We start from the raw sequence: 8,729 nt of genomic DNA, 5'->3' as shown, positions 1-8,729 counted from the left end.
TGAAGAGTGTGACAAACATGGAGGAGTCCACATCTACGTCGACAAGAACTCATCAGAGTTCTGAGGAAAACGTTTATGTGAGGTGTCCCTCCATCCCGTCTGCCATGGCTCCTGTTAACGCTATGCATTGGAGGTACTTTGGAGGTAAAATGATCATGGCGACGTATGTCCCCCTGCTCACTTAACACAAAATTCATCTTGGCAGTACAATTATTTCTGATTCTGATCATCAGAAAATTGAAAGCGTGGGACGGCAGTCATCCAGCCGAGTTATGGATGTATAACTGAACTTACAGACTGTACAAGGAGATAACAGCAAAGAGAACCATGGAATCTATGTGGATGCTTTAGAAATTAACAGCTTTTCTGGGGAAAAATGTTAACACTATAAATCTGTTATTGATGACAAACAGAAAGAAGAAAAAATATTGTTTAAATAAATTCATAATTACTCTGATCTTGCAGTTTGCCAAAGACAATGTAGGGAAAGCAAACAGCAAACATGGAAGAAAATACTAGGGTCAAACAAGAGCAAAATAAAAAGTTTTTTGCCTATGTGTGATAAAAAAATAGCACTATAATTTACCCCAAACACACAATAAGGATATAAACACAGCATGGGCGGCATCATGCTGTGGGGATTGTAGCAGTCGTAATTGTGTAGTGCCTCTTTAAGATACTCTGGTATTGCTATGTGCCACTGCTGCTCTGTAGAGAGGTGGGAGACATGTCATGCAGAGCGATACAGGGACTCGGACAGACATCTTAATTCCCTATTTTTCTTAGTAATGTTTCGGGTTATTTGGACTCTGCTCCTTTTTCATGTTATACAATATAGCAGCCGTTCAACCGGGCTTTGTAAGGTTGGTGAAGAGTGTGTTTATTAAAGAACAACACTGAGGAATTCCCAGTACCAGTGTAGTTGTGAGATTTTTACAATCGTCTCCTTCTTTAAACTACAGGATGTTTTCCTTATCAGGAACAGGAAGTTGGCAAAAGTTGACAAGAAAACTGATTAAGTTCTTCTTTCAGCTAGACAATTACAGAAGAAAAACAGTTTCATAGGAAACTGCCTTTTCTTGGACACTGAATTTTTACCAGGTAAAAAGGTAGCTAGACTGTGTCCAGTGTAGATTGCTTTAGGTTGAGTTCACCAAAAGGTCAACACGTTTACAGTCAGATTTTTTGCAGCTGAATTTTTTTTGCAGGGGAATTGTTTGCAGCTGAATTTTCACCAGATAAAAATTCATTATTTAAAATACGGTGTTAACAAAATTTAGTGGAGTACAAAAAAAGGCAGATTCCAATGAGACTGTTTTTCTTCCATAGACAATAAACCTAAACATACAACCAGAGCTACAAAATAATTGCTTAAATCAAAGCATAAAATCAAAGAAAGGTCAAAAGGGGTCACAAATGAAAAGGATTATAAATGATTTAAGGTATACAGTTGAGTTTCTAATATTGTTGGAAAAAATCCATAAAATGCATACAGTACAAAGCATTTTGTTTAGATTAAACAAATAAGGAACATTGGAATGTTCCGTTTTTGTTTGACCAAGGCGTAGATTTTGCTTCATTTATCACTCTCCTCTTATGCAGGCACTTCCTCCCTCATTTCCTCCATTCACTCGGTCACAAATATACACACAGCATATGCACACATGATAGGTGTCTAAAAGCTGTTCACTGGTTAATGGCTTCATTTCCCTGGAGATGCATTGATGTATTTTACCAATAGCCTTTGGCTAATGTGTTGCTAAGCGGTGCATCGCACAAAGCTTTGCGTGGCTGACCGTCATGCTCTGCCAGGAAAGATGTCTCAGAAGTCAGAGTTTTTGAAAAGAGGCACAGCTGAGAAAAACATTTTGAATCAAAGATCCACGTTTACCTTTATATTTCCCTGCACTGTAACTTTTGGTGAAAGAGTCTTTTTGGTCTCCTATTCAGCTGACCTTGGCACAACAAGAAGGGTTTGAAATGCTGTCAAGCAGCAGATATGTGTGCACACAGGCACACTCACACCTTAAATAAAAACACAAACACACATCATATTTGTAATCTTTTTATAAAAGAATGTTCATCCTCTCTATTCACACAGAAAAGAATGTTCCAGCTTCAAAACATCAGTACCTTTTAGATGTTTTTATTACCGGGATCAGGTCTTTTGGTCTTTAGGTTTTTTACATCAAGATGTAATATTGTGCGGTTTTGAAAAACAAAGTGGTAAGAAAACATAACAAAAGTTGATTAATGATTACTTTTAAAGCACCATATGACATGAAATTATACTGGCTCAGCAGGTTATTCCTCTCTTGATTGCATCCAAACATATGATTATATGCAGCTTGTTTTAGCGGCATATAATCATATGTTTGTTGTAGCAGCGAGGGTTGCAAGTTGAACAGCTTAACTATCCCCTTGGATCATTTTGAAACATTTGAATCCCTCAGTTGTGCTAAGCAGTTGGTAATTCCATTTTAGTTCTATATGAAAAATTACCTTTAAAGCACACAACCAATGTGATAGTTTACCGAAAACAAAGCTATCATAAAAAAAAAGGTTTCTGCAACACTTTCAAGCCACTTGCTTTTTTTTTACACCGATATAAACATAATCCTACAAAAAACATTTGTGAAATTTAAAAACATGTAAAATGTTCAATATTAGGTTTAGTAAAATAACATATGGGGAAAAAAATTAGTAATGCAGCATCATCTGTAAATACCAAAGCTGTGTTCAGGCTGGGATTGTAAACAACTAACCGATGAGTGGTGGTTGTCCTCGCTTCCTCCGTAAATGGCAGAGCTTTTAGCCTATATGCATCATTTTATGCAGAGTGAAAATATTATTTTTGACACAATATATTTTTAGGTAAATATACTTTAATGCACCTGTTTACATGACATCAACTGTGAGGGCCCCTGTGTAGAGCAGCCCAATGTTTGTCAGTGAGCCGCAGAGCAGCTGTGGCTACAGGGTAGTGTGCCACCTTCAGTGTGTGAGTGAATGACTGAATGTAGAGGAAAAGTGCTTCGGCTTGACATTTTGACCTTTATCAAGTGAAACAATAAAAATTCTTTAATTGAAATGTGCTGAAATAAAACTAGTTAAATATGTGAACAATGAATAAATATTAAGGTCACATGCATAAATTAAGGGTATAGAGGATGATCTTTTAATAAGTGGCTCTCCTGATTGTCAATCTTTCTGGTAATGTGTTTGCGAAAGGCTGTCCTACATGCTCGTCCCGTTAGCTATCTTTTTGTGTGCATGCGCACTTTCAGGCGTATATCCGTGGTGAGCTACGGTTTCAGGCAATCAATGAAGCTCACCTTTCTCACCGCGGTTCTTTGAAAATGGCCGAGGGTCGTAAGAGAAAAAGTATCTACAAAGTAGATGAGAAGAAAATAAAGGCCTCCACAAAATCCTCCACAATACCTTTAAGTAAGTAATTAACGGTTGCCCATAAGATAAAAACAATGCTTTTTACTTTTAAGTGGCATAAATGGGCTTTCATAGAAACCTCAAGAAGTTTCATGCTGATCTCCGGTAGATTCTGTTAAATTTCAAGAAACTAGTTGTGTTCATTGCTCAGGTTGGGTTTTACAATTTTGCTTGCTAAAAAACATCTTCAAACCTTGAAAGTTTCGACCTATTTTTTTGCACATTCATCTTCGGTTTGTCCATATTTTCCTTTTCAGTTTGGATAGAAGTCTGAAGATTTGCAGCTTTTCTTTCTTTCTTTGGGTTTATCGTTTAGTTTATCATCAGATTTTTTTTTTAAATATGACTAAGTAAACTCCTACAATGTTTATTTTCATTAGATGTTTGAAGCCTGCTGAGGAACAGAGACACACCATAATGTTACTGTTTCAAAAATCTCTCCTTAAATTCAGACAGAAACATTTCCCCTCCTAACATGGTGTCTGTCCAATAAAAGCATTGGACGATGGAGATGGAGATGTAAAAAAAAAAACGTTTAAGGTATTTTTTCCTTCAGCAGGATGATTGTGCATTAACCATACAAAGAGACTCTCCTGGTTTAGCGCTTTGCTGACTCATTAAAAACAAATCTTCAGCTCTTTCTGATGGACGTTGTGAGTGATCATTGGGCCTTCTGGTTGGTCTTTCTACACGACGGTCAAAAATCTAGCAAGCAACACCAATTTTTTCTGTACTTTATGGTGAAATTATATTTCTCCACTTACAGTCCATGCTAAGAGGATAATGTAGAAGTTTATAAAAGATGTAACCAATGCGCTCATCAGGATGTTTTATGGCTTCATTGCAAAGGTCTTATATGTACTAAATATTACAAGATGTATCTTTAATTACCATTATAAATAATAAATGTACTTCTATGTTCTGATTTATTTGTATTTTAACATCATTTGTTTTGTTTCAACAACAACATCCTATGTGATTCTTATGTCAAGTGGTAAATTCGACGATACTGTAGTTACTAAGAACTTTCAGTACTTATTTCCCTTGTGTAGGTTTGGAAGTAAAGATCACCCCAGAGAAGTGTATCTAATACAAGCTTTCTTCCTTTGTATCAGTGTTCACAGTCTGTCAGATGGTGCTTTGCATGCACGGTTCCTACTTTTACATATTTATTGTGAATTTCATTACATTTTAAATTCATTTAAGGATTTTTCAGCTGTGCTATTACTCTCCCTGTTCTGCAACACACTCAAACAAACCTGCTTTTATCGTATACAAGTGGGCAGTTTGAAAGTGGCAATACTAAGTACTTAGAGTCCAAAAATAGTCACCCAGGAAAGTAGATAGACATCCTCTCGGTACAACCCGCTTTCCTGTTTATTTATTAATGGCTCTGTGTTTTCTGTTGCCTGATGAAGCTTGAATGTTGGGGAAGTGAAGCAGAGAGAAACTTCATGTGTCACGGATTATGTTGACAGTGACTTGAAAGAGCTGTTTGTTGTGGCCAAAGCAAAACCATTCAATTCTATTTGACAGCATAAAAAAAACCCACGCATATTTTATGTTAAAGGGGTCATAGAATGCACAACCGAGTTTCCATTAAAGATGAATAACGACAGTTCAGTGGGTGAAATGGACGTACAGAGAAGTTCAAACCCCATCAACACCTCCTTTCTCTGCAAATCTCACAATTCTAAACTTCCACCATAAAACAGACGAATCTAAACGAGGGGGGAAGCACGGGGCCGCCTGAGTCCAGGCTACCGTCACTGGGTCCAGTTTGATCGCTCTGTCCCCCCTGGCTCCCTGTCCCTGTCCGCCGGGGTTCCTGGACCAGCCCTGGAGCTGATGGCTCGGTTTGAGCGCCCGGTGTGTTTCGACTACGTGCTGCACTGTAGTCGACCAAAATCATGGACGATTTTGAAATTCCCCTCTGACATTTTTTTAGGTATGAATATTAGGATATGTCCGGGAAAAAGAGGACGTCTGGTCACCCTACCATATCAACAATTTCGATGTTTCAGTGAGTGAGTGCTTGTTGCTATGATGCATCTCATAGGACAGTGTATTCTCATTATCAGTTCATACGAAATCGTACAAAGAGTTATGCACCGTAATTTCGTACGTTTTGGACGTTTTTTAGTCGTATTTCGTCGTATTTTTATGTCTTGCCTCGAGACAAGATATCCTTGCGCATGCGCATCTTTCTCACCATTCAATAACATAGAATTTGACATACAATTAACCCTAACCCTAACCCTAAGATACAAAACAGCAAGCAACCTAGTGAGAGACATCAAGAAGTAATTATTGCACTGTTTTTCCCAGTTTTACGTCCGTCCGCGGATCTGCTTTTTTTGTCTGTCTGGCTGTGCATGCGCACTGATCTGTTTTTTCGAGGAAAAACGTCCAAAACATACAAAATACTGTGCATAACTTTTCGTAGGATTTCATACGAACTGATAATGAGAATATGTTGCATAGGAATAGGAATTTAAACCTAAAGAACCAAATATCGTACAGCAGAGTCACGTGATGTGAGATGTGCTCAAGGATAAACATCTAATCATGAATGCCTATTATATATTTTAGCCCACGCAGTCCTCTTTTATAGTTGGCTAATACACCTTGAGCCTGTGTTGCTATATGAGGCTTGTAGAAGACTTTTACATTTTTGGGGCTCAGACAGATTTGTATTTTGAGTCCAATATGGCTATTTAAACAGTTTGGGCCACCAACCTGTTTGGCTGTGACGTCATCCTGGAAAAAAACATCAGCTGTGCTGCTTCTATCAACACCCTTGTTAATAGATGTTGGAGATCGGCCTGTTTTCCAGTGTGGTCCTGTTTTTCTGACCGTGACTGAGTGGATGTGCTCTCTTCGTCCTCTGGCATGGGAGCTGCCTTGGAGCTTGTCTGCCTGGCTGCGTGTTTCCTGGACGGGGCCGCCTTTTACAGCTGCTTTTTGTATCTCTGCTTCTGTCTCCTTGAACCCCAGTCGGCCTCTGCAGATGGCCGCTCACACTGAGCCTGGTTCTGCTGGAGGTTTCTTCCTGTTAAAAGGGAGTTTTTCCTCTCCACTGTCGCTACAAGCATGCTTAGTGTGGGGGATTGTATTTGAGTCAATGAGTCAATGCAATCAACTGGTTTTCCTTAGATAGAAAACTTTGTATCAATTTGACTGTATGATCTGGTTGAACTGTAAAGTGCCTTGAGATGACATGTGTTGTGAATTTGGCGCTATATAAATAAACTGAATTGAATTGAATTGAACCCCTGCTCTAAGCAAATTTATCTCAATTGGGAGTTTCAGGTGCTTTTACAGTTTTCTGGGGGTTTATCTATGTTTAGTGGGGCATAAAATCTAAAAGCTGGTTCTTAAAATTTGGTAAGTATTTTACACATTAGTGTTTTAAAGGCTATTCTCTGAGAAACTGCTTCATCATTCTGCTTCATTGTATCTCTATTCTCCCACACTGCAGAATTTTTTTGGTTCAAGTTCTGCTCTCTCTGCTTTTTCTCAGCATAGTAGCTTCATCTGGTCTGTTCCTGTTTGGCTGTGACTCCATCCTGGAGAGAAATATCAGCTGTGCTGCTGCCATCAACACCTTTGTTTCTAGATGTTGGAGCTTGGCCTGTTTTTCAGTGTACTGTAGTCCTGTTTCTCTGACTGTAACTGGATGTGCTCTCTTCCTCCTCTGACATGAGAGCTGGCTCAGAGCTCGTCTGCCTGGCTGTGTGTTTCCTGGACTGGGCCGCCTGTGGATCTGGTTGACAGTTAGCATTTTTATCTCTGCTTCTGTCTCCTTGAACCCCAGTGGGCCTCAGCAGATGGCCGTTAAAACTGAGCCTGGTTCTGTTGGAGGTTTCTTCCTGTTAAAAGAGAGTTTTTCCTTTCCACTGTCGCAACAAGCATGCTTGGTGTGAGGGATTGCCTTTGGGACAAAGAGTCGATGCAATCAACTGGTTTTTATTAGTTTGAAATCTTTCAATCAGTTGTACAGTTTGGTTGAATTGTCTCTGTAAAGTGCATTGAGATGAGGTGTGTTGTAAAAGCAGGTCTTTAGGTCGCTGAAAAACTCCAGATTTCTCTGTTGTGAAACACGGTCACGGTCTGTGGTCTAAAGTTACCCACTGAGATAAAAACATCCGTGTCATAAAACATCCAGTCCTGTACCAGAAAGACAGACCCCACACTATCTTGCAATGTGTTTTTCTTAATTACTTTTTTCTAAGCTGTTTCTCTTTTTTCCCTTTTTTCAGGCAACACCCAACTTTCCATGTGGGTGTTGGTTGGATAATCAAGAGGAAGTAGGACATGATGTGTATACAGAAGACCAGGACAGGAAAATGACTGTTTTAGCTTCCTTTTGGTTCATGTGTTTAGCATAATCCCATTCAGCGGTGCCCTAAGTCCACAGCATGACCTTTATGGTGAACACCCCTCCCTGGCTGTCATTGTGAACAGGTTTGAAAGACACAATGAAAGAAGGAGAATTATTAATTACTTTAAAAGGGCAGAGGAAAACAGCTTCAACTGCATCAATCATGAGACGCATGCAACTACAGGCAAATATAACAACTTAACATTTAAAGGTTTTAGCAGCTACTGCCAAGAAGTTTTTCCAATGCAGTAAATTCTATGTTTTTAGGAGGATCTTGTCAAATGGAGTTGAATTTAAGCTCAAGTTTTATATCAGAGGTAAAATAAGTGTTTTCTCTGTCCAGTGGACCATTAAGTAAGCATGAGGTGCCGACATTTCATTGATAGTAAAGATTAAATAAGGTTTAACACACATAAAAACCAACATCTGTGTGGAGTAGCTGATTGCCAACCCCACTGAAGCAAACAGCCTAAACTATTAACCAGCTAATACCAGAATCATTTATTTCGCATAGCTGCAATTAAAGGTTTCAAGGCATTTTGAAAAGAAAAGTAAATTCAGTCTAATCTAAAATGGATAATTGTGTTTCTTTAGTACAATAGATAAGTGCTTCCCGTGTAAGAACCACATTTGTTCATCCATACTTTTATTTGTGTAATTCGACAAAGATAATGAAAAAAAATCTTTTTTTTTACTTTAATTTTTTGAAAAATATATAATTCCCAACTTGAATTTCTAGTTCCAAAAACTTCATTTTAATGGTCTTTATCAAGATGATGGCAAGTCTGTGATAAACAGAAAAAAAAAAATTCTAAGCATATTCCCAGTAAATCCTGACCAACAAGTCTTTACATTTTTAAACTATTAATGAAGTTTTCCAGGTGAATTTATTAATTTA

Source organism: Cyprinodon tularosa, unplaced genomic scaffold, assembly GCF_016077235.1.
Source record: "Cyprinodon tularosa strain WSP-4 unplaced genomic scaffold, ASM1607723v1 ctg377, whole genome shotgun sequence".
Taxonomy (NCBI): domain Eukaryota; kingdom Metazoa; phylum Chordata; class Actinopteri; order Cyprinodontiformes; family Cyprinodontidae; genus Cyprinodon; species Cyprinodon tularosa.
This window is presented reverse-complemented; position numbering follows the sequence as displayed.